The sequence below is a fragment of the Pongo pygmaeus genome, chromosome 14 (assembly GCF_028885625.2).
Source record: "Pongo pygmaeus isolate AG05252 chromosome 14, NHGRI_mPonPyg2-v2.0_pri, whole genome shotgun sequence".
Lineage (NCBI taxonomy): Eukaryota > Metazoa > Chordata > Mammalia > Primates > Hominidae > Pongo > Pongo pygmaeus.
The window spans coordinates 40,443,643-40,471,055 of record NC_072387.2 but is presented as its reverse complement, the minus strand read 5'-3'; the positions used below and the strand labels follow the sequence as shown (position 1 = coordinate 40,471,055).

At 39.7% G+C, this 27,413-nt stretch overlaps 1 pseudogene; it reads right to left on the bottom strand.

The window, feature by feature from the left end:
- Nucleotides 1-1,200: 1,200 nt before the first annotated feature.
- LOC129011649 (elongation factor 1-delta-like) lies at nucleotides 1,201-19,479 on the bottom strand (annotated as a pseudogene).
- Between the last annotated feature and the right edge of the window lie 7,934 nt (nucleotides 19,480-27,413).

Genomic DNA, 27,413 nt, shown 5'->3' with positions numbered 1-27,413 from the left:
TTTAGTGTCAAGGTGGGAGAGAAGTTATTTTGACAGCTGAGAGAACATACCAATAAATCTAATCTAGTGACAAAAATACACATCTTCTTTGTTGTTCCTCCATCTATGTGCTTTGAACTCCCAGGATGTTCAAGGGTACATTGACAATCAGTTGTTTAACTCAAAACAATTAACACCACTTAGGATGGAAATTCTAAACATTAAAATAATGACTGAAAAATACTTTGACCATCTTTTTTTTGCTTTTTGTTTTTTTTTTTGAGATGGTGTCTTGCTCTATCACCCAGGCTGGAGTGCAGTGGGGCCATCTCAGCTCACTGAAACCTCCATCTCCTGAGTTCAAGCGATTCTCCTGCCTCAGCCTCCCAAGTAGCTGGGATTACAGGTCTGCATTACCATGCCCAGTTTGTTTTTGTTTTTGTTTTTTGAGACAGAGTTTCGCTCTTGTTGCCCAGGCTAGAGTGCAATGGCATGATCTCAGCCCACTGCAACCTCTGCCTCCTGGGTTCAAGGGATTCTCCTGCCTGTCTCCCGAGTAGCTAGGATTACAGGCATGTGCCACCGTGCATGGCTAATTTTGTATTTTTAGTAAAGATGGGGTTTCTTCATGTTGGTCAGGCTGGTCTCAAACTACCGACCTCAGGTGATCTGCCCTCCTCGGCCTCCCAGAGAGCTGGGATTACAGGCGTGAGCCACTGCGCCCAGCTCTGACCATCTTGTAATGAGAGTTTTTACGTTCATGTCACCAAAAACTATCCATTTCATCCCATTTTTAAACCTCTATTCCCAAATCCATATTCTTCCAGATTATTAAAAAAAGATGGAGGTATAACAATTAAATACTGAAGCAAAGATTCCTTAGGTAGCTACTTTCCCCAAAATTATTTGAAACAAAGAACGTTGGGTATGGCCATTTCTTTTGTAACTGAATACCTGGATGGCCATTATCCATTCAAACACTTTTTAAAAAGTATTACTTAGACAGACAACTACAAGTGCTTAAAAAGTATTACTGAAGTATATTGAGTAAATATTAAATTATACAGATATAAAAGTATTTTCATAGTCCAGATATGAATATATAATTAGAGCATTATTTAGGAATGTGAGAGAAAAGTATGTGGAAGCTCTCAAATCTGTAACTACACATTAGCTGTAGAGCAACAATTGAAAAGGAACTGCTTTTAGGCCACATCTCTTCAAGTCATTTCTCAATATACTTATAAGGCAAGTCTTGAATTCAGAACCCTGTTTTTTGATTTTTTTTTTCATGACAAGGAGAAAAACCTAAAGTTGAGCTATAAATCTAACATTTTCTGCTCATACTGGGCTCACTATCAGTCCCTACATAAAGGTAAAAACAGTTTCCCCTTGCTAATAAATCATGCACACAAATAATATAGTATTAGCATTTTAGTTTTCCTTAAAAGTAACCAGGTTACCACTAATAGCTTCATTAAGTTTGTTTTCGTCCCTTTTTTTTTTTTTTTTGCCGGTCTCAGTTTTTAATTGTGGCAGGGCCTCACGCACGCGGGCACACACACACACTCAGGCCAGATCTTGTTGAAAGCTGCGATGTCGACACTCTGCACACGCTCTTCAAACTTGGTGATCTTCTCCTCCAGCAAGTCTGTCCCCACCTTGTCCTCCACCACACGCTGAATCTGCAGCTTCCAGATACCGTAGCCCACGGGCACCAGCTTGGAGGCCCCCCGCACCAGCCCGTCCAGCTGGATGAAGCGCACACAGGCCTCCAGGTGGGCCATGTCCGTCTCATCGTCCCAAGGCTTCAAGTCCAGCAGGATGGAGGACTTGGCCACCAGCGCGGGCTTCTTGGCCTTCTTCTCCGCGTACTGCCGCAGCCGCTCCTCATTGGTACTGCCGCAGCTGTGCTGCCTCATTGTCGCTGCCAAACAGGTCAATGTCATCGTCCTCGTCATCCTCTGCTGGTGTGGCTGGCTTCTTGGCCGGGGGCTCCACTTGGCGCATGGGAGACATGTGCTGGGTCTGAGGGGCTGTGGCCCGGTGGCCGGGCAAGCTCTTCCCCAGCACTTTCAGCCGGGTCTCTCTGGTTGTCCACTTCCAGACTGGCGATCCGGACGACGAGCTCGCTGTGGTCTCCGCTGGGGCCGCTAGACGCCCCTGGGCCTAAGCTTCCGGCCAGGGATTTCGGGATGTTCTCTCTGGCTCTGGCAGTATCATGGAGGATCATGCTGGCGCCGTTCTGCTGGAGGGAGGCGCCGGCCACAGGCCCGTTCATCTGTTCATAGAATCTCCTTTCTGCATCGCCATATTTGAACTCGTCGAACCAGATCTTCTCATGTACTAGAAAGTTTGTAGCCATTTTTCTGACGCCAGCCAAGGACGGGGCAACCAGGGAGGAGGAATCGGGGGACGCAGGACGCCTAAGGAAAGGGTGTGTTTTCGTCCTTTTTTAGAAAACGAAGCAAAACAAAACCAAAAACTCCATCTTCAATAAACTTGTCCAATAAATAAATAAATTTTATTTATTGTATTTATTTATTGTAAATAAATAAAAAGTAAACAGGCTATGTCAGTTTTTGTTAATCAGTATTTTTAAACAGGAAAGGCCATATATATATCAAATTTTAAATAAAAATGTGTTGACACTTAAAGATTTTAAAATTTAATCTCATTATTTAAGTAAATTACTTTCAAGTGGTGAGCTCATTTACAATATTATATATAAGCTTTTTTTGTTTGTTTTAAATCAGAAGTTCATTCCAAGATTTTAAGTTGAAGGGCTAAATTTCCAAAAGCAAGGTTTTAAACAAACAAAATTAGGTAGAGACATTCAACACAGTAAAGCTACCAGTACGTTTATTAAACACAGACATTGATGTTTCTAATATTGTACAATTTTCAGAGGCCTCACATGACAAAGCCCTTAAGTTTAATGATTCACTTTGAGAAAATACATCTATATTGACTACAAAGAAGGGTTTCTATGTCATCCTTTTTAATGAGAAAGTTAAAATTAATGGGTGTTTAGCAGTGTCTCATTATATAGAATTTACATTAGCAGAGGGTCTGATTAGCAACTTTAGATAACTTTCCAACCAAGAAGAGTTGCAAAAGGGTTCCAATTGCATCTACCACCCACACATTCAAATAAAAAGTACTAATTATGAAAAACAAAACCTTTAATGCCACCAAGGAATAAGAATAGTACAGTCAACCTCATTTGTGTATCATTTTGTAGTTATGCATTATCTCATTTGGGTTTAAGACAGCTGGTGAAACCGGTGTTTGCATTCCCATTTCACAGATGAAGAAACAGGTTCTGAGAGAGCCAGTGGCTTGTCCCAGATTACATGTTTAGTAAGATGGGGGATCAGAACATGAAACCAATTGTGAAGCAGATACTGACTTTGTGAAATCCCTGGGCTGAAGTCTTCTCATGAGAGGAAGTGTTCAAACTCTTGTCTCTGAGGCTCCCTTGACTCTGGCCCTGAGCAAGGCCTGCCTGAGAAGCGGCTATTTAAGGAAGCTGCGTGACCAGACAGGCAGGGGTGTGGCCAGCTGAGTGGCTGTGACACACTTCTTGGACGTTGTCTGTCTTCCACCTTGCCTGATGACTTCACCAGCTCTTAAGCACCTAACCCTGTGGTAAGTGTTGTGGGGAATACCACGGTGTAAGGAAGACACGGTTCCTGTCCTCACAAACTGTAACCACTGAGCCCATGTGCAATGTAAGGCCACTGAATACAATCTCAGGAGGCACTCTCTTCATAGCACATGTTTATGGATGCCCTGACCATAAGTTCTGCATGTCTCCTGAAGGCCCCACTGAAACGTCATCAAACACACCTGTCTGCAGGCTTCCAGAATGACAGAATTCTAACAGAGAACATAACACTTAAGGAGACACGCCTAATCACAGAGTGCCTTCACTGTGCTGTGATGAGGAGGCTCTGAGGAGGGAACCCAGACCTCCATCTCTGCAGCTCCTTGACAGAGGCTGTTCACCCGAAGGAAGGTCAGAAAGCATCTAGCCACCATTGTTCCTCTGACTACCTTGTGTTTCCAATAAAAACCTACATGCAGAAAGAAAACAAATATAGCAGTCTAACTTTAGAAATGCTCAAAATCCATTTAATTATAAAAATAAGATAATTTTAAGTACGTTTTTTAGATTGTGGATTTGAGAAAAAAAAAAACAACTTGTGTTTGGAATAGAACTTTGACTTAAAAACGAGAAGCAACGTTAGCCTACATGCTGGTGTTCCTGCTATGTGAGTCCTGGCCAGGGCTCTCTTCTCCTCTTGGTCATGAACAGTCCTCATCACACTTGTCCTCTGACTAAGCAACAAGGAAATACCTGGAGCCGCCTGTTTCCTCCAAGCAGATGGTTCCTTGCTTTTCACAACAGATAACTGTAAAATCAGCATGATATTATAAGAACTAGCTGATTAAACATCCCAACTTGTTGGTTTAAGAGTGCTGAATGAACAACCCATCACACCTGGTGCCTGAGCCCCCCTTCTTTCCAGGTGCAGGGTGAGATGCTCATTTTAATCTGACATGCCTGTGGGCATGATGTGTGTCAGGGCCACTTCTCTCTCTCCCTTTTGCTTCCTTAAACCATAGCTAGGCCCACTGCTATGAACTCAGCTGCTGGAGTTCTTTCAGAAGGAATGAGAAAACAGGCTGCCTGTTTGCTACAGAGGCCTAGACCCTTAACGCCTGATCTCTTAAGACCCAAGACCATAGAACCTCAGCCAAATAACTCACACCAACATTCTATTGTTGAGGCTTTTTTAATGGAAAACAAAATGTTAGTTTAATGTTTTTATATAAATAGGACTTTAAAATATATTGGTTTCTTCTTTTTAAGATTCGTTGCTGTGACCATGAGGGTCATTCATTCCTTTACTCTGGAGATATTTATTGAGGTGTGCAATATGCAAGGTACTCTGCTAGGAAAATTCTTTCCCATCGGCCTAAACCAGAAACTGTCTGGTTTTCTGCTCTCTTTCCAAGGCCTAGAATGGTTCCCGGCATATAGTAGAATCCTAATAATGAATGAATGACACACTAAGATAAGCCATACCTGCATTTTCCCCCAACTAGGAGTTCAGATTATTATAAAAATCAGTATAAAGACCTTTCCCTTTGGCAATCTCTATCTACTAACTAATTCTTTCTTGGAGCCAGAATCAGACAGGCTCCACAGAGTTGACACAGCTTCATAGCAAATCAGTTAATTAACCACTAGATGTTGATAGGATACCTACTTTGTGCAATTTCCCCCCTCCTAAACAAATGAGCCACGCAAGGAAGCAACTGAGATAGTCTCTGTTTTTCAGAGAGTTTCCATACAAACATAAAGTTACTATAATGCATCCCTGAGGTCAAGGAGGTGGCATCAAGGAAAACTAAAGGAGGTCAGAGGAAGAAGATAGAAGCCTAGGATCTGGCCTTTAACCAGCGGAAGAATGGAAGAAAAGGCATAACAGAAATGCTGGGTGTGTGTGTGTAATGTGTGTCTATATGTTGGGTGGTGAGGGAGAATGCCACAGACAGAGTCTGTGAGAAGCCAGAGCACACAAGGTATACCAGGAGTTAATTCCACTCAGTGTGATTTGAGTCAATTGAATAAATATTTATTGAATGCACACTGTGTGCCTGGCATTGTGATAGGTACTAGATATACAATGGTTAACAACACTGATATCGTTCCTGGGTCACTGGCAAGTGGGAGATACGGAGAAGTAAACAGACAATGACAATATAGTGTGATAAGTGCTATGATAGGGAAAAGTCCAGGTGTTATGAGAAAGATGTAGAAAGGACCCAACCCAAACACTGGCATCAAGAAAACTTCCTGGAAGAGGGGATGTCAAGCTGACCCCCAAAGCCAAGGTAGAAACTGGTTGGGTGAAACTGTTCAAGTAGAGTATACAGTACTTACACTAGAATTGCAAATGTGAAGGACCATGAGGATCTGAAAGTGGCTGAGTTTGTTGAAACACAAGGGGAAGGAGGGCTGGAAAAGAGGCTGGGGATGGAAGCAGTGGCCAGAATTTGCATCTCTTGTACTTCACATTAAAGAGTTTGGACTTCATCCTAAGAGCAGTGGTAACCTTGAGGGATTTTACGCAAGAGAATGAAACAAGTGGATATGCATTTTAGGTAACTATCTGCAGTGTGAGACGACCCTAAAGGAGCAATGGGTAAAAAAAAAAGGGTAATATGCAGTTAGATCCTTGAAGTTTTATCCTTAACACAATGTAAGAACAAAATGATTATTTTGTGAATGAAGTGATCAATGAATCAATCAATAATTCGGTGCAGGATTGAAAATATAAGACTTCAGGCAGAGGATAAAGTTGTCTGTATGTATATAAGGGTCAGAGTGAAAGCTGATTGGAACACTGACATGTCTTCAAGTCTTGAATCTCATCAGACAAATGATAACAGTTGACAATGGAGTAAAGTGGAACAGAGTAGAAACAGCTTTAGTGTTGGAGTCAAAAGACCAAGGTCTGAGTCTTAGTTTTGATGTTTATTAATTTTGAGATATGCCTTAATTTCTCTGACCATTGGATTCCACATCTATTATGCCTATTCTTTATGTGCCACTGCATAGCTAGAATGGGAATGGTTATCACAATCTGTGTGCATTTCTGTTTTCAGGTGGTACGTAGGCACTGTGGGAAAACTGATGGCCCAGTGGAGTTTCTAAATCATCCACTGTAAAAATCAGTCAGTTAGTGAAACCTGCCTGACTGAGGGTGGAGTTGTGGTTTAGGTAGCGGGGATTTAGAAATCAAGTAGCCAGTAAGTATTGCACAAAGTTTGGGCAGGTGACTCTGTAACTTGTCCACTGGAGACCCTGGTGGAGAGGTTGGGAGAGGGGTGGGAAGCGCCCCTCTCCTGCTGCTGCCCCTAAGGAGAGTACTGGGCACAGAAAGAGCAGAAACAGGTGGCATAGTTGAGGGGTCACAGGGGTCAGTGAGGTAGCTTGGAGAACATACACAGGCAGTTAAGGACATAGTCTAGACTAGAACTCAGCTCCCTGAAGTTCAGTGTTCTTTTCACAACTCCACCTTGTCAAATTAATTATGTCAACTCAAGATCTTAGAAAGGACAACTTATGTAAGATTCAAGCCAAGAGGCCTTCTCCTAAGTTTGTGGCTGTAGCTACCAGCCAGGGCCAGATGACCTTATAAAACGAGAGGGCAAAGCAGGAATGCTGGCTGCAGGAGTGAGGCATTCCCCTGGATCCAGTTGTTTGGAAAGAAGAAGGCTTCATGAAGTATGGGGGTGGGGCTACGTCGGTGGTGGCAGAGAAGTGCAGGATGAATTATAACGTACCTGAATCCAGACATAATTAACCAAAGAATAATGTTAAGAGAAGAAAAAGCAAAAGGTGAAGAACTGCTCTGCAAGGAGGTTCTGGAAGAAGGGCTAGGGAACCAATTCATCAGAAAGTACGTCATACCATGTAGTTTTGGGAAACACAGCAGGCCTGAGCTCCTTGGTACCCTCAGGAGATCCAAGCGAACAGGCAGAAAGTGACTGTGCTCTGTGAAATACTTCGGGCACCCAAATGCTCCTCTTTCCAGCACTTTTCATACCATCCCCCTCTCCTTACCCCTAACACACTCACACGTTTACACCTTCTGGCCCACTCCAGGCTGAGTTTTGCTTCTTTTCTGCAGAAGAGTGTGACACTAGGGCAATATCACTGAACTGAAGAAACTTATTAAAATAGCTTCTTTAAGAAATGTAATTTTTAGCTTGTGGCCTTCAGTCCCATATCTCTAAATCATCTTTATCTTCTCGCTTTCCAAAAGCAGTATAAAGAGTCAGCTGTTAGGGTAGTCCATATAATTTTTATGAAGTAAAACTCGACTAAATTATTTTTTGGTTTCCTACATTCATAGAGTTAGCCCTAAGTGTTGGGTTAACTCTATGAATACAGAAAACCAAAAAATAATTTAGTCTCATCTGTCCCCCATTAAGAAGGCTCCAATAAATCAGTCAGCCATAACAAAAAGGCCACTTTCAGTTTTTCCTGGAAATTCCAAAGCAAATAGTATTGAAACCAAATTGGCTATATAATTCACACAATTTGTACTCTCCAGTGATCACTTAGATAGCTCAATTAAGGTTCGCAGTCACAGGTCTCTCTGACAATCTACGTATCTATAATATCCACACATAAACATCTGGGGCAGACATCAGAGTCCCTTTATCAAGACTAAAATCCATGTCTCCTGTGCTCTAATACGTTTCACCATCCACACTGTTGAGTTGAGCTTTTTACTACAAATGGTGTTAGGCTCTGATGCAAGACAGGAATTTGAAGCATGCATTGGAGTATTTAATGGTGTTAATTTTTGGTGCACACAAACATCAACTTCACTCAACAATCCAATAATATTGCAAAAAAAAAAATGCCAGAGAATGAAATACATCAATGGAATTCTTCAGGATTGCAAGCAAAGTAGTTCCACATTCCTGCTGATGCCAACAAATAATAAAATAGCTGCCTATTTACAGGTCCTTAAAGATGTTACAATCAATAAAAAAAATAAAAGGAAGAAAATAGTGTGCTTTCAGATCAAACAATTATTCTAACTTTTATATTCGGACACGTTTATTTACTTAAAGTCTTCGAATGTAACCCGAATTAATTTTAAATGAACATCTGATTGTAACAAGGGAAATATAATCTGTGTGTGTGTGTTTGGTTTTGTTTCAATTGGATGGTATAAATGTAAACAATTCCTACCTGGAAATATGGATGGTCTCTTCTTCGGGTGCCTCAGGTGAATGGGATCCAAGTTCTTAATGTTTCTTTGAAGTCTTCCTCTAATGTCATTTCCTATGAGTAGTTCAGGTGGCAGGCTACTCCTTCTTGATGATTTATAATCATTTTGAGATGAATTTAGTTTGTTCTTCGTTCTGGAATATAAATTGCTGTCATCAACTGCCATTGTGGGGGATACATTAGAGACTCTGAACAAAAATCCAAAAAGCCAAACCCAGCGGCAGCCGCCGTCACAGCCACCGTTGCAGCCAGCACCGCCCCAGACTCTGATGTTCTCATGCTTTACTCTGCACTTGTTTGGGAAGCTTAACAAGTTGATAGGCGTGGACTTTAACAGGTGTAGAATTACTAAGTAGCCCCTCCTTTCTACAGTTAATAGCACAGGGGAGGAGAGATCCAAAAAAAAAAAAAAAAAAAAAAACATTAGTTGCAGAAGACTGGGGAATTTGAACAGATGTGACTCAGAGTGGATGGTAACAAAACTGGTGTAATGGTTGCTGCATGAAATTTCAGCTTCATGGGTGCAACGCCATAAAGCAAACACAGTTCATTATTCAAGAATAAATGGCTACGTAAATTACAAGTCTAATTTTTTGTATAATTTCCCAAACTCTTACAGATTTTAAACAGTTTTAGGGAAGCATTTTTACATTCCCTCATACCCTTAAGTTTCAAGCTATACACATAACACAGAACGAACATCCTTCTTTATTCAATGTTTTATTTGGCTGGCCACCAACTGGAAGCTGGCTGGAATAGGGAGATGAGAGATGACTGGTGGTGACCAGGAAGGAACCGGTTGTGGGCATGTGTCAGGCAGCAGTGCCGGGAACCCGCTGTTGCTTGCCACCCACCCCTTCCATCCTGTGCTCCAGCTGGCAGATAGCTTCTCCAGAAGTTCCTACTGCCTGGCAGTGGAGTCAGAGGTCTAGAAAACAAGCCTTAGCCATAGAAGTAATGACAGGCCTCCACTCACAAATAAAAAGTCAATGAATGTTATTATCCTTGCAGGGACTCTGCCTAGCTTTAAACTAAAATGGTCAATGGGTTTGGTGGTCTAAGAAAAACCAGCATTTCTTCACTCAAGTTTCCTGCTTGTCCTGTCACCCAGCTTCTTTCTCTCTCTCTCCTGGATTTTGCATTTTTATGTCCTTTGCTCCCTTCCCTCTTGCTCTATGTATGTGGAAATGTTCTGCACTTTCTTCCTTAACTGACTGTGCAGAAATCATCACTCTATAATTCATCTTCCCCAGCCATGCCTCAGGGCTATGCCCATGTCCATCAGCAATCTCTCTCTATCACATACACACAACACCCCTTTTGTGTTCTGTCTGGTTGCAATGTGAGAAGATGAGATTTGCCTTTTCCCTTCCCAGTGCCTGGAATCAATAGATACATAACATTATAAGGGATTTAGGGGTCATTTCAGAAATCACTGTTTATTTTGGTTTCTTAGATGCTAAATACGTTTTAATATTTGTTGATATTTAGGAGCTGGTTCCGTTTACCAACTTGAGAATATACTTCCACACTAATACAAGTTTTGTTCTCTTTATGCCCTTTCAGCAACAGGTCTCCAAACCACAACAGATTTTCTGGAGAGGAAAGCGTTTTTTCTTACAAGTATGCCCAATTGAGAGTTACCATTATAATCTAGCAATCATAACTATAATTATAATCCAGCAATCATATTTATGTATTAGATTATTAAGTTATTTCACTTAATCATCTGCACCACTTCCCTCCCAGGACCTAGAATAACTGTGTCAAGTTGAAACGTACCATGAACTTCAAAACAATGAGTGACTTGTATGAAACCATTTCTAAAAGCCTATGAGACTGCCTGAATATCCCTCACCCTAATGATAATACATTTTTTCTAGTAAGGAAATATAAAGTAAAAGCATTTTTTAAAGTTTGAGGTAATGATATAATAGGAGGAAAAAAATACATTCCTACAACCCACTTCAAGAACAGTGTTTCATTTTCAAATATAAAGCAAGATAGAATCCTAGGGCACAAAAGATTGGGTGCTAACTGGAAGAAATTCAGGAATCAGGAAAGCAGAAGCTCAAACTATTGGTGAGTGTGTCTTTCTCAATCACACTGTTACCATGGGGCCAACATAAGAGCATGTATGAGATTAAACAGAAGTCTCTAAGGAAAGGTGTTATTATCACACAGAGTGTACACCAGGTATGTCTGCATAGTGTGCCTTTGTCTTTAAGAGTCCAGCTGAAAACACAGAATGAAGTACATATGCATCTGGAATGCATTATAATAATAGCCATCATTTACTGCATGCTTAAAACTGGCCAGATTCTGTGCTAAGCCTTTGGCATGCATTACCCATTGATTCCTCTTAATCACCCTGTATTATAGACGAAGATGCTGAGACACAGAGTCAAACACATAGGAATTAGAGGAGAGAAGATTTGAACACGGGTTTTATCTGACTCCAAAGTTCAAGCTCATGCCTTAAACTATACCACCATAACAATTGTTAAATGTGTGTAATATCTAAAAGGAATTAAAAGTCTTTCTCTACTTTCCTAAAAACAATTATTGGTTTCAAGCAGATTCTCACTGCATCAACTCTGTGAAGGAGTGATCTGGCTCACTTAACTAGGTTTGCCCTATGTAACAGTTGTCAGGAGGTCTTTGAGGTTCACAGAATGAAAGAGAAAAAGGAAGAAAATTCAAATTTTTGCCAGAGTATGTTAGAAAGTAATTGCATTCCTAATAGTATCCATGTTGAGGCATTTCACACTAGAATGCATTTTAGATAAAAGCATTATGTATTCCTGACATTTAAATTATGATTAGGAAAAAAAATCCTCTACCCTACTTCAGAGGTACATCAAGTCCTCTAAACCTCTAAAAATTAAATGACCTAAGAGATGCAAGAGAAGTTCCTGATGTGTCCAACTTCATCACTCTCCTGCCCAACTCATTTTCCCCTCATAGAGAATAGAAACAGATGGGGATCTAGCTCATTTAATACACTTCTTTAATGGAGAAAAGTGAGAACAACTTCAATTTTCTATTGTTAAAATATTAGAGTAATGTAAACAAGGAACAATTTTTATTTATTCAAAAGTAGTATTAAATCTGTGAACATGAAAAAGTAAAGTAAATCATTCTTTCAAAATAGTTAAATTGGCTGCCACATGAATGACAATCAACCACAGAACATTTAGCTTGGTTTGTCTACATGAGAATATTTATAGATTACAATGTTAAGTCCATCTCTCCTTCTGTACAGCAACAGCCAAAGTGGAATTTTTTTTTCAAGTGGTCAGAAGAATGATGATACAGGCTTTGGGCTAAGAGGAATTTCAAAACTTACAGTATAAATAAATAATTTTAAATACACAAATGGACATTTTCTGTTTTAATGACCATTACTATCATTATCGTCATTATTTTTGAGACAAGGTCTCTATCTGTCACCCAGACAGGAGTGCAGTGGCAGCAATCATGGCTCACTGCAGCCTCCACCTCCCAGGCTCAAGCAAACCCCCCACCTCAGCCACCCGAGTAGCTGGGACTACAGGTGTGCACCACCACGCCCAGCTATTTTTTGTATTTTTTTCTAGAGATGGAGTTTCACCATGTTGTCCAGGCTGGCCTTGAACTCCTGGGCTCAAGTGATCCTCCTGCCTTGACCTCTCAAAGTGCTGGGATTACAGGCATGAGCCACCATGCCTGGCTGACCATTACATTTTTAAAGGTTTCTATTCTCCTATAAATCCAATATACTAATCTCTTTTGAATTATTTTATTATCCTTCAAGAAGTTGTGTATTTTATATTAAATGATGTTACAATATCATGGAAATTTTATTCTTCCTGGTAAGACTTTAATCTTCTTTCCCTCAGATTGTTCAAACAGTCTGTAGAAAGACATTTCTTCACTTTGTAGCCATGCTTTCCTTGTGGATTTTGGTAGCTTTTTTTCTGTAGAGATGGGGGTTGCCTAGGCTGGTCTTGAACTCCTGACCTCAAGTGATCTTCCTGCCTTGGCCTCCTAAAAGGCTGATATTACAGGCATGAGCCACTGTGTCCAGCCCTATTGGCAGCTTTAAAATAGAACTGCTGAATTATTTTGCTTGTTGTGAGATAGCTGCAATTATATTGAGAACAATACAATTTTACAACTGTCACCATTTTTCTCATTGTCACCTTCATAGAAATGGTCCACCAAGAAGATTTTAGGCCTGTATGGATTTACCAAATTAATTCCAAATCTCAGTCTGACCCAGCTATACTGCATATCCTACAAACAGTTCTTATTTTTGAACTCTATTCAGTTTTCAACTGAGATGACCTACTAATCAGTGGGTTTGCCACTAGGAAAAAATAACAGTATAGAATATCAGAATGATGGGTATCACCAAGTTAAACAGGTCAATTGATTTCTCCCTCCAAAAGGTCACCAGCCACCTCTTGTTGCCAACACATCTTTGCTCAATATGGGTAACAATGTTTGCAGTATCACCTGTGGTATGATTATGGCTGAGAAAATCTTTTCTTAGATCCTAAAAATACAATGTGGATGTTCAGTATCTCATTGGCTCTCAATAGGAATGAACACTAACGATAAGTCTTCCCCTGTTACAATTCTCTGTTCCCTTGGCTTCCATGACACTATATTTCTCATTTGTCTTCCTATGTCTCAGGTCCCTTCTGCTCAGATTCTTCGGCGGCTCCTTAAAAAGTCTGTTTTCCTCCCTCCCTCTCTTTGGCAGGCCCATTTATTGAATACCTATTATGTGTTTGGCACCGTGCTATGTTCAAGATCTCTATTCTTCAGAATCTTTTCATCTAAAAAAGGAGCAGAACAACAATAAACAAATTATTGCAATACAGAATGACTGCTCCGTGCAGAGGTGACACAAAAAAGTGTTTCAGTCTTCTCTTCCTCATGGAGACAGGGGATGGGAAAGGGTTCTCAGAGGAGAAGTAGTAAGTTCACAAGGCAGATGAGTGGACCCTGGGCAAAGGCACTAAGATGTGACGTTAGCACCAAATGTCCACAGAATGACAAATACAGCAATCCTGTGCCAAAACAGGACCTTACCTCATGCAGAAGGATGGATGCTGGAAAAACAACATTGGACAGTCTGAGAAAATAGAGAGCTGAAGGAAAAACAATCAGTGGTGTTATAATATATATTTTAACAACATCATATATCAGACATCTTCCAGATAATAATACAGACTTTGAACAAGTCTGCATTAAAAATGTGGCTGTAACCTTTTAAAACAAGTTGGTAATTCCTAACAAAATTTAAAATTTTCTAGCTCCAGTAAGTAACCCTTCTCCTAAACCGTCTTTATTTATTCCAGAAACTGTGATAGAGGGATTTGCTGAAGCAGACTCTCAACACAATTTTTAATGTCATGCAGACTTTCTCTTTTTTAAAAAGCTTCAGAACCAGTTTTTACTGGCTTGAACTCTAACTTCATTTACACTTGCATTCTTCCTTGCTCAATTGTGCAAGTCCCAGCAAAATGCCAGTAAATGCCTGGCCTTTCTCAAATTAAGGTAAGGCGTAAGGGCACATTTTTTTTTCTAGGCTTGTGTGGCTTTCTTTGGTGAGAGGGTACAAAATAAAGAAATCTCCCTCTCTACACTACCCCTGACACACCCACATGGTCTATGAGAGGAAGTACTGTTAGTTTATGTCTTATTCTTCTGTTTAAGGGATTGAACTAAAATTTGCATTCATAAAAGAACTGAAAAATTTTATTTTTTGTGTGTCCAAATACTAGGACAGTGTTTAACTTCAGAAATGTGGTTGCCAGAACCAGGCTGTCACGTGACCACTGTAACTGAGACGGCTGCTGCATCAGTGGCTCCACCATCTTTAGGCATTCTCACCTGCGGTTTCAACTTGCGTCTGTGAGCTGACGATGTCTAAGTCCAAGCTCCCCCCCTACTTCTCCATAGTGTCCTAGATGTCTATATTTAATTGCATACTGACTATTTCCTGGTGGAAACTCAGCATGTATAAAACTGGTTCCTCCAAATGTGCAGCTCCTGAATTTCTGTATTTTTTATTTTACCAAAATGGCACCACATTTACCCAGTGACCCAAGCCAGAAACCTTGGAATTATTCTGTCCAAATCATGTCATTTTTACCCCTTAAACATCTTTTGATCTGTGTCTTCTTCCTCACCCCTGCTGACACTGACCAGTGGTAGTATTCATTATCTCATTCTTGAGTTATTGCTTCAGACTCCCAACAGGTCTGGCTACTTGGAGGCTTAGTTCCTTAAGCATTCTACTTTTGACATGGCACTTGGCCCTTTATGTCTTAACTAACTACCTCTGGTTAGCCCATTTCCCTCTTTAAAGACACTCAACAGAGTAAGAACAAGGAAACTTCCTCAACCTAATAAAAGACATTTACAAAAAGCCTGCAGATGATATAATACTTGATGAAAGACTGAATGCTTGCTTTCCTTTTAAGATCAGGAACAAGGCCAGACATCTACTCTTGCTACTTCTATTAACATTGTACTGAAGGCTCTATATGGTGTTACCAGTCAAGAAAAAGAATAAAGAGCATCCAGTTGGATATAAAACTGTATTTGCAGATAAAATAATCATCTATGTAGAAAATTGATGGAACCTATAAAAAAGTTACAAGAACTAATAAGTGAGCTCAGCAAGGCTGCAGGATATAAGATAAATGCACAAAAATCAATTGTGTTTCTATATTAGCAATGAAAAAATTAAAATGTTTTAATGCCATAAAAATATTAAATATTTAGGAATAAATCTGACAAAAGATATGACAGATATGTCTATTGAAAACTAAAATAATATTACTAAAAGGAATTACAGAAAATTTAAGTAAATGGAGAGATATATTATGTTCATGGGTCAGAAGACTCCGTATTGTTAAGCTACAACAAAACTGATCTGTGGATTCAATGTAATACCAGTCAAAATCTTAGCAAAAAAATTTTTTGGTAGAAAGTTACAAACTGATACAAAAATTCAAATGGAAATGCAAGGGATCAAGAATAGCCAAAATGACACTGAAAAAGAAAAAAGTTGGAGAATTAATACTACTGATTTCTGTGGTCGTGGTGGCTCATGCCTGTAATCCCAGCACTTTGGGAGGCCAAGGCAGGAAGATCACCTGAGGTCAGGAGTTCAAGACCAGCCTTGCCAACATGGCGAAACCTTGTTTCTACTAGAAATAGAAAAATTAGCTGGGCAAAGTGGCCCATGCCTGTAATCCCAGCTACTCGGGAAGCTGAGGAAGGGAGAGTTGCTTGAACCCAGGAGGTGGAGGTTACAGCAACCCGAGATCATGCACTCCAGCCTGGACAACAGAAGGAGACTCCGTCTTAAAAAAACAAAAACAAAAATAACAACAAAAAACCTACTGATTTCAAGACTTGACATAAAGCTACGCTAAAGACAGTGTGGTACCGGCATAAGGATAGACAAAAAGGTCAGTGGAATAGAACAGCGAGTCCGGAAATGGACCCATAAATAAACAGACAACTTATTTTTGATAAAAGTGCAAAGGCAATTAAGTAGAGAAAAAATAGTCTTTTTGATAAGTTGTGATGGAATACTTGGACATCCATATGCAAAAAAAAAAATTAATTTTGATCTATACCTCATACCACATGCAAACACTAACTCAAGATGGACCACTGGCCTAAATGTAAACTCTAAAACTATACATTTTCTAGAAGAAAATGTAAGAGAAAACCTCTGATCCATGGAAGGCAATTAATAAACTAGACTTTATCAAAATTAAAATCTTCTGCTTTTTGAAAGACGCTGTGAAGAGAATGTAAAGATAAGACACAGACTGGGAGAAAATATTTGCAAGGCATTTATTTAGTAAAGAGCTTATATCCAGAATATGTGAGGAAATCTCCATGCTCAATAATAAGAACAAACAATGCAATTAAAAGATAGGCAAAATACATGAGCAGATACTTCATAAAAATGAAGAAGGCAAATAAGTACATGAAAATGTGTTTGGCATCATTAGTCATTAAAGAAATGCAAATTAAAACCATGATGACATACCACTACCTACCTATTAGGATGGCTAAAATTAAAAGAGACTGACCAAACCAAATGTGGAGCAACTGGAATTCACATATGCAATGGTAAAAACATTTCAGAAAAAAGTTTAGAAATTTCTGAAAAATCTAAACATACACCTACCATATAATCCATCCATTCTACTCTCAGTACCTACTCAAGAGAAATGAAGGCAAAGACGTGTATATTATGTTCGTAACAGTTTTACTTATATAATAGCCAAATACTGGAAACAGAATGTCCATCAACAATTGAATGAATAAACTGGTGTATCTATACAATAGAATACTATTCAGCAATAAAAGGAAGGCTACAGCATGGGCGAGTCTCAAAATAATTAGGCTGAGTGAAAGAAAGCAGACCAAAAAGCTGCATACTGTATGATTCCACCGATAAAAAATTCTAAAAAATGTAAGCTAATCTTCAATGACAGAAAACAGATCAGTGGTTGCCTGGCGACAGTGGTGGAGGGACGGGAGTGGGGGATTACCAAGACACTGGATGAAATGTTGAAAAGGTGGTGATGGATTCATGGCTCAAAAAACAAAAAACAAAAACAAAACAACTTATCAAATTGTATAAATATGTGCACTTTATTATATGTCAATTATATGTAAATAAAACTTTTTTAAAAGGCAATGCTACACCTTCTCTCAGTGCATTTGACCAAAGACTTGGAAATGGAGTCCAGCTAATATAATTTTTTTTCTTTGAGACAGGGTCTCACTCCGTCATCCAGGCTGGTGTGCAATGGCATGATCATGGCTCCCTGCAGCCTCGAATTCCTGGGCTCAAGCAATCCTCCTGTCTCAGCCTCCTGAGTAGGTGGCACCATAGGCGTACGCCACTATGCCTGGCTAATTTATTTTTATTTTTTTGTAGAGATGGGGTGGCACTATGGTTGCCCAGGCTGGTCTTCAACTCCTGGTCTCAAGCCATCCTCCCACCTTGGCCTCCCAAAGTGCTGGAATTACAAGCATGAGCTGCTATGCTTGGCTCCAGCTAATAAAATTAATAAATAAAAGTGAAAACAGTTCTTCTGATTCTATCACCTGCATCAACAGTGAGTGGAAAATACACATATGCCCAAGAGTTATGTGAGTCTTTCTCACTCTGACAAGGACTTTCTTACCTGAATTATGTTTAAGTTTTAATTTATACACTGTAAGACTCCAAGAATGTCAGAAAGAATGTCTCCTTTGACATTTCTAAGTAACACATTCATTGTTACAGTGAGTTGCCCAGAGAAGGTGCTCAACAAACATTAGAGAAAGAAGGAAGGAGTAAATGAGTGAAGAGCCAAAATGGAGGCTGGAGGGGGAAGCATTTCTTGACAGAAAGAGTTTCCTCACAAGCTACCAACAAAAATTGTGAAATATTTTAGCCCAAAGAACTTCAAGATCAGGATAAATATTGGTTATCTTAGTTGGTTTAGGTGCTGGCTTACCACACACCAAAGGGCTGGACAAAATGAATAACCTGGAGATTCTTCCCATGCTTTCTGATGCTGCTGATATTCTTCAGGCTCTTCTATCTGAACCCTCCAGAAGGAAGTGCAGCAAGAATACCTTCAGTAGCTTTGGAATTGAATCTCATGTTGCACTGATCGTTGAGGTGATGCCACACATTTAATGAAAAATACTTAAAACGTCCTTGTCATCTCCTACATCAAGCTAGCTCTATTCTGTGCAATTTCAGGTATAGTCAGAGGAAAAACGTTATAACTCATGGCCATTTAAATGCCAACTTGGCTTTGGGGTTGGCGTTTTTCATAACCTCACGTATACAGGAGTAAGATAGTTTCTCAGAAACTGGTATTAAGCAAACAAAAAAATAGTAATTATACAGATTTAAATATGACAATTAAAACACTTGATGTAATGGACAAAGAGCACTACACCCAAAAATACTGTCTTTTCAAACTTATTTAGAACAACAACAAAAAAAGGGCTATGTATTAGGCCACGGAACAAATCTCAAAATACCAATTTGTTTTATGTTGTCACACTATGTAAGGCATTATTTTACCACTACTCAATAAAACTGAAAATCAATATTAAAAATAGCAAAAAATAAAAAGATTATCTCTGAATCTGAATAAATTATTGCGCATTTCCTCTGGCCAGGTCCTATGCTAAGCATTTCTCGTGCAGCATTTCATTCACCCTCGTGAGTGTGGTACTAACATTATCTCCATTATACAGTGGAGGAAACACATTGAGAGGCCGAGAAACTACATCAGGTAAATAATTCCCACAACGCCTATTCCTCCATTCACACCAACATCTATAAAATCTACATTTCCCCATTTATTCCTTGTTTTCCAACTAATTCCAGGCGCTTCCTTTTTGCTTCCGCCTTCCATTTCCCTGGTTCCTTATCCACAAAGCATCTTATGTGTCCCCATCCTGATTTCTAGTCCATTTTCTATGATGCAGGGAAAACAACAAAATCAAATGAGGGATTTCAAAATCAAATGAGGGATTTCAAAAGGTGTCCTTCCAAAAAGCAGAAGGTCTTTCTACCTTCGAGAGTGAAAAAGGAGTCACCATTTTCTTACCTCTGCCCAGGAGTTAAATTCCAATTCAGGATTCCAAATGTGCCTATGTAGTATACAAGATTTCAGAGTCTGACCTATTTGCTTGCTGGGGAGTACTAGCCAGCCGCAAAAACACGTGGTCAATGCTGGGAACTGCCTTGGACAGTAAGGTGGGCCTTGATATTCCACTTCAATTCTCCCAGGCTTTCCTATTATCTCAGATGATCTACCCATCCATCTATTTATTTTTTATCACTCTCTAGATAAAAATATTTTTATCTTATTTTACTTATTTTATATCATACTCTAGAAGCTAGCAAAAGCCCAAATATCAAAAACCAAACTTCACAGATGCCCAATCAACACTTTTCTGCCCTCATAAAACTAAATATTTGTAGTATTATGATGAACAGCTGAAAAACAGGATCTTAAGAAAGCTTTTAAAGCAGATATATTTTTGGTTTTTTTGCCCAAATATATACTTATCTTACTCATTGTATTAATACTATTAGTAGTTAGGATTTAAAGGGAGGCAGATACTTTCATAGCAACCAAATCTTTTAAAAAATCTATATTTCAGAAGCTTTTTAGCTGTTTTTTTAATTCTCTCTTTTAGTTACATAAGAAACACATGGTTGTTGCAGAATATTTGGAAAGCACAAAAAAGTAAATAAAAGGAGTTAGAAAACATTTTATAACCTCACCAATCAAGACAACCACTGTCTATATTTTGTCATATTTGCTTCCAGACCACAGGCTTTGTCTTGCCATCACCTGCCACCCAGATTCAACCTCAGTGCCTGTTCTCAGCCAAAGGAATGAATTCATCCATGTGAATGGCATCATGGGGATGGGAGGGGCTGCCCAAGTGAGATAAATGAGTGATGTTGTAGTGTAAGAACATAAACGGTGGTAAACACTCTGAAAACTGGGGTGAACATCTCTCCCCTAAAGGGGCAGTGGCTTTCCAACACCCAGTGGACTGTGGCTCTGGAGGACTGAAGCCCCCGATTTGTCTCAACCTCTAATTTTTAAAAGAAACTTGTAACCTGGATTTTTATGTTGAAATATCTTGATTTGTAAATGTTGGCTTTAGGTTTTTAAAAACACTATGTAGGCCAAACAAACCAAAATTACATACTAGTTGAAGCCTCTGACTTAACCCACTTCCTGGGGCCACATAGTCAGGCTTTCACAGAACTTCTGAAGTGCCTTAAACCAATTCCCCCCACTCCCCAACACCACCCCGAGATGGAGTCTCACTCTGTCATCCAGGCTGGAGTGCAGTGGCATGATCTCAACTCACTGCAACCTCCTTCCTGAGTTCAAGTGATTCTCCTGCCTCAGCCTCCCGCGTAGCTGTGATTACGGGTGCAAACCACCACACCTGGCTAATTTTTGTATTTTTAGTAAGATGGGGTTTCACCACGTTGGCCAGGCTGGTCTCGAACTCCTGGCCTTAGTTGATCCACCCGCCTCGGCCTCCCAAAGTGCTAGGATTACAGGCATGAGCCACCACTCTCAGCCAACCCATCATCTTCAAATAGCAGATTTGTGAACATCCAAGTCTCAGAGGTGTACCCAGGTGAGAAACATCTATAAAATTCTGCAAACAACTGTCCTGTCTTGGAGATTGACCACGCAAGGAAGCATGTCGAAGGCTCTTGAATTTTGCAGCAAAGAAGCAACCCTGTTTACGTTTGTTTGTTTAACCATCATTTTCCAAACTTAGTTGAATATAGAACTTTCTTTCTCCTTTTGTCTACATAATAACTATTGGTATTCTTTAGCCTTAATGTTCTGCAGAACACACTTTGGGAAATTCTACTTTAACACAAAACTGTTTCCCTAATGGCCATGTGAGCCTTGTGGTAGGCCACGAGAGGAGAAACTAGAACGAGCTTTATGATGCGCCTTAAATTCCTGCACATCACGCTCTGTGGGTCCCCTTTCCCTGCACATAGAGTTGGTTTTCATGCTATGTAACCAACGCATATCGACCACTTTTATATGCTAAAGAAGGTGGGATAATTTCAAGTAACTTATATGAGACTCAGGAGTCTGATATAAGCTAAATGAATTGTCTTTATAATTGCAATTTATACAGGCAAATAAAGAAATAAATTTTCACTCTTCTGGCATATGCCAACTGTTGGAAGAGGGCAAATGAAGTCAAAATATACTTTGCATTTTTCTACAGGTTGTCCTCAAACTAGACAGAAAACAACCAAAAGTCAATAATGTTCTCACTAAATCAGTAATTACTGTGTTCTACACAAACCTGTATTTTTTGGGTTGTTGAACAGGTTTCTCCACAAAGGATCAACTATCACACCACCTTGATGAAATGCTATCCTATTAGGGAGGTCAGCTTTTTTCCATCTATGATTGCTTATGGTTTTACTTTGGTCTTTATGAAGATGAGGTTTGACTAGTAATTTGATAAAACTATTTCTGTGGCTTTCCATTTTCCACAATAATTCCTCTAAAATTCTCAAAAGAATACCTCAGCTTAAGCTTTCATGTCTTTGCTTTCGTCCAACCTTTATTTTCTACCTAGTAGTTATTGGAAAGGCCAGGTATTTAACTGTGGTTTATCTAAACTTCCTTTTCTAAGTCAAGATATAGTTCTCAAGAAGTTTATGGTAACACGACACTTAAAAGTTCTGTTAAATTTAAGAACTTTGGAAAAACTAGCATGGAATTCTCCATGTAATTCATACTTGAAACAAAAATATAATATTTACCAATTGTGACAAATGTTTCTTCTTCTGCCATTCCAGGATAGGAATCATAACAAAATTATTTAAATCACTTAATAAGGGAGTTCCATGTATTATTTGGAGGGTAACACACATACACACACATACACACACATCACACTATACAGATATACATATGAAGCTTCTTTTCTCTAGAAAATATCTACAATATGCTGGGAATGGTGGCTCATGCCTGTAATCCCAACACTTTCAGAGGCCAAGATGGGAGAATAGAATAGCTTGAGTCCAGGAGTTTGAGACCAGCCTGGACAACATGGTAAGACCCCGTTTCTACAAATACAAAATCAGCCGGGCATGGTAGTGCATGCCTGTGGTTCCAGCTACCCAGGAGGCTGAGGTAGGAGGATCCATTGAGCCCCGGTGGTCGAGGCTTCAGTGAGCTATGATCGTGCCACTATACTCCAGCCTGGGCAACAGAGTGAGACCCTGTCTCAAAATAAATACATAAATTGGAAAATCTCTACAATTTAACTTCTACTTTAAAATATCAAAAAGACTTTAGTGAATGCCCAGCTCTAAAAAGAAGTAATATACTGTACAGTTTCCTACTTCCTAGGGGGAAGAAAACAGCTGGGCAAACACACTAACAACACTGTTAAGAGTTGTGGGGCAGGGGTATATTAAAGTGACTTCATTAGATACCAGAAGATATAAGGGGCGCTGACTTCTTGCAAACATTCTTTCTTTCCTCAGACCAAACAAGTCAGTCATCTGAATCTTTTTTTTCATATTCTGTAGCTGTCAAACACTCTTCCTTGATATGAATCCAAAGCTGTAATTTTCTACATGAACCACTCTATTTTTGGAGGAGGTGTGTGATTTTTGGCTTATGTTTTGTCTACATTCCTTGCAAACGCCCCTTCTGATGCAATGTTTCACAAAATGTGTATTATACTGATCCCTAGTGGAGGAGGGAACAGTACACACACACACATAAACACACATACATACGCGTGTGTGTATATCTATATCTATGTCTAAGCAGCTTTGGAGTTTTAAACAGGTATTGTTAATTGATGGATAAACTTAATCAACCTCTGGGTCTCCATTCACAAGTACTGGCTGTGAGTTCCTCAAATATATGTAATTCTCAAATCTACTTTACTGCCTCAAATTTGGGCTCCTACATCCAACTCCCTGACATTTCCATCTGGATACTCAGGATCATCCAAAACTCAACATAACCAGGATTGAAATCATCATGATCTCTAAATTGCTCCCTGTCCTGCATTTTCTTGGCCAAACAAGTTTCTAACTTGGGAAATCCTTCTAAATTTCTCCCTCTCATCACCACTATACGCAATTACTGCTAACTAGGTGCTGCCAATTTTACCTCCTAGAATTCAGCACTTCCTCTATTCCTACCACCCTGGTCCTAATGCAGGTCTCCAATAACCTTGCCTGGATTCTGCAACAGCTTCCTCTCTGCCTCTAGCGCTCTGCCTCCCAAATATATCCTAAATTTGGTGCCAAATGGCTCCATCTAAAAGGCAAGTGGTGAGTTCATGCTCCAGTTTAAATTGTTTCTAAGGCTCCCTATGGGCTACAGGTACAAATGCAATGTTAGCTCTATTTCCATACCTTGGTATGGCTAAGCATTTCTTCTATGACTGCCAGTTTACCTTTTTACAGTCATCTCTTTTCAGCAACTCAATTGCATGCAGTTAATACCCCAAACACTGCCCACCCCCAGTTGTTTCTCAGTCTGTGCCTGAGTTCATGTTGCCACCTCCTCCTGGAATCCTTTGCTAACACTCTGCTCACTCCTTAATTCCCTTCCCTCGCTTTCTGCACTGCACAATCCCCTCCCAATTTCTCAAGCTCCATTAAGAAACCATTTTGGCTCTCTGCAGCTGAGTCCGTTGCCATTCTGTGCTCCTACCTCACTCTATACAACTATCTGCCACTATTTTTTAATTATCTGCTTCCATATCAGTCTCCCTTGCTGGGATGTAACTCATTTCTTCTTCATCTTTGTATGTGTAGTGCCTGGCATCCAATAAATGCTCAGTAAATGTCTGTTATACTGTGGAACTGGAGCCACATCCTCCTGAGTTGCTGGGGCTGCCTATGCCTTGCTAGGTGCATGTGCATTCCTGCAGAAGGCACCCAGGGCTAAGAGTAAGCTGGATACAAGGAGAATTGTGTCTTCTGACCCCCTGCAAGCTCTAAAAACAATCTGGGACTTTAGAAGTTATACTTTCATGCACTTAACCAAACACAAATACCTAACTAGTTGATATCAGCAGAAGAAAGGAAGTTAGAGAAAGAAAAATAGTAAGAGTTCAGGACCAAATGAAATATTCAGGTAAAATGCTGATGTGGAAAGATAAGGCTGGAATACTTGACTCTAACCTTGTAAGGCTGATTTTCGTGATGCACAAATGGCTTGTGACTCTCAACAACTGCTTTGGTTATCTTTCAAAATGAGAGAGCGCAAAAACAAAATAATGAAAAAGTAATTTTTCTTGTTAATTATCAAAAAAGGGAAGAAAGGGAAGCAGATTCCAGTACCATTTCATTCAACTGACATTTCTAGAGTCTAGATGATAAAAATAGATTTGGACAATGACAACAGGCCATTCCAAGGCAAAAGGCAGGATTGAGGAAGGGACAGGCTTTAATTACAGCAAGAGGAAGAGGGCAAGCAGGCAGGTGGAATTGTGGGAGCCAAGGCTCTACTGTGTGCCACAGCGAATTGTGCCTCCCTGTGAACCCCATTTCCCTTCTATGAGCACTTGCCCCTAACACATAACCAGGGCACATGGAAGTACAAGCAGGATATCCACTAAGGCTGGGCAGTTGCTACGATTCCACTCCATTCAATGCAGCGAACATTTACTGGGCTCTTTCATGTATGAGAAATGTAACTCCAAGGTTGGGAAGTGGGAATAAAAAACTGGGCAGAGTTCCTGAGCTCTAGGAATTTATAATTGAACGAACAAAGGAGAATAATGCTGTCTGGCCAAATTAATTGTCTGGCTACCATAAAGAACAGACAGAGAACACCTTGACTAAGAAATGGGTGGGGGATGGAAAGGAAGAGAGATGAAATTTCTATCATATGTATTTCATGAATAGTTTAAATAGAGAAATGAATATCAGTAAAAAATTAGTGAACATAATTTGTGCCAACAAGTGATTCCTTGTTTGTACTGAATTTCATAAATGCAGCTGACTGTACTGTCTGCTCTCAAGTTCAAAGGGTTATTTATGTGCCGTTCTGCGGGCAGGATAAAATGCAATACTTTAGAAGCCAAATCAAGAACATTTACTTAAGATTATGTACTACTTATATAGCTTCTAAAAAGCTACAAAATTTAAAAGCTACAGAAAATTAAAATAAAGCTATAAAATGTACATCAGTTTTCAGGAGGAAGAGAGTAGAAATGAATATACCCAGACTTTGTAAGATAAATTGCTGGGTGCCAATTTGTTTTAGCATCATTTTTGTCTAATCAGTAACAAATCAATTTATGGTATGACTAGAAGGAAGAACTGAAAAGCAGCTCCATTTTTATATGGAAGTCAGCCCTGTGAGGAAGAAACAGCCCAGGGAGTCCCTATTGCTGGAATCCCACAATAGGTTAGTCAGATGCCTCAGAGTTGTTTTGAAGATTAAATAAGATATCCTGCAGAAAGTGCAGCTCAAATTGCCTGGGACTTAATACTTGTTAAGTAAAAGCAATTTCTTATTCCCTACCCTTTTACTTTCTAATAGTAAATCAAACTACACAGAATAGCCCTGGAACAAAAAATTCATTATGTATGGTGTCAAGGAATGGCTACTTTTTAAAGATCTTATAGAGTTGTTATTTGACCTCTCAAAGAATGTCTACATAATACTGTGATAAAAATGAAAATTAATAAAAGATAATAAGCTGCAAAGCGTATTTTAATCTTCTGGGAAACAGTTGGCATCACACTGCATGAAAGTAAACAAGGCATTATCTTAAACCTTAAGACATTTACCATCTAGTATTAAATTGCTTTTGTCTGTCAGGCAGAGGAAAGAATATATAACTTGAAATCAGAAGATCTGGGTTTAATTCCAGATTCTGACGTTTATTAGCTGTGTAATCTAGGGTAAGTTACTTAACCTCTCTGAGCTTCTTTGTTTTCATCTTTAAAGTAAGAGTGATAACATAGGCCGGGCGCGGTGTCTCATGCCTGTAATCCCAGTACTTTGGGAGGCCGAGGCAGGCAGATCACGAGGTCAGGAGATCGAGACCATCCTGGCTAACACAGTGAAACCCCATCTCTACTAAAAGTACAAAAAAAAATTAGCTGGGTGTGGTGGCAGGTGCCTGTAGTCCCAGCTACTCGGGAGGCTGAGGCGGGAGAATGGCATGAACCCGGGAGGCGGAGCTTGCAGTGAGCCGAGATCGCGCCACTGCACTCTGGCCTGGGCGAAAGAGTGAGACTCCGTCTCAAAAAAAAAAAAAAAAAAAAAAAAGAGTGATAACATCAACTATACAGGAAGCGGTTAGGGAGGAGTAAACAAAATAATTCTTGTGAAAGTCCCTGGGCACAGGGCTTCACACAGAGCTGGCCCTTAATAATCATTGGTTCACTCTGAATTTTTATGAGCTGCATGGAATTTTACTGGTAACTCCAGGTGATAAGAGTAAACACTTATTTTCATGCAATGCATAAAAATAGAAGTAAAAACATATCTTGAGCATTATTCTATATAAAATGTAGACAGCCCAGACAAAACAGACACTTAAAAAAGGGGTAAAATTATTCCCATTATCAAACATTCCTCATTATACAGAAAGATGTTTCACCACAAGGTTCCCTTGGGTTTCGGGCTCTTCCACTGTGTGTCTACGTGTGTGTGTGTGCACGTGCATGTATGCATACATTTGTATGTACATGTGTACACACTCACATCCATCTTTTCATACCTTCTTGATGTAGCAGATCACCAATAAATGGTGTTAAACTTTTTATTTAACCATCACAACCCTTAGTAAGTAAAAAGGAAGAAAAACCTCATTTTTGAATCCATGTCTACATTACTCCTTTGTTCGCTGCCCACCCACTTCACCTTTTCACTAATTCAAGCCAGGGCAAGAAAGGAGAAACGCAGGTCACGCTCTGGCAGGCAGGCTGGGCTGCACTCACTCCATTTATTCTTCTCCTCTCCCTGCTCTCACTGCTAAGCTTATTGGCTCTGCTCTGAGAACTCTAATTCAA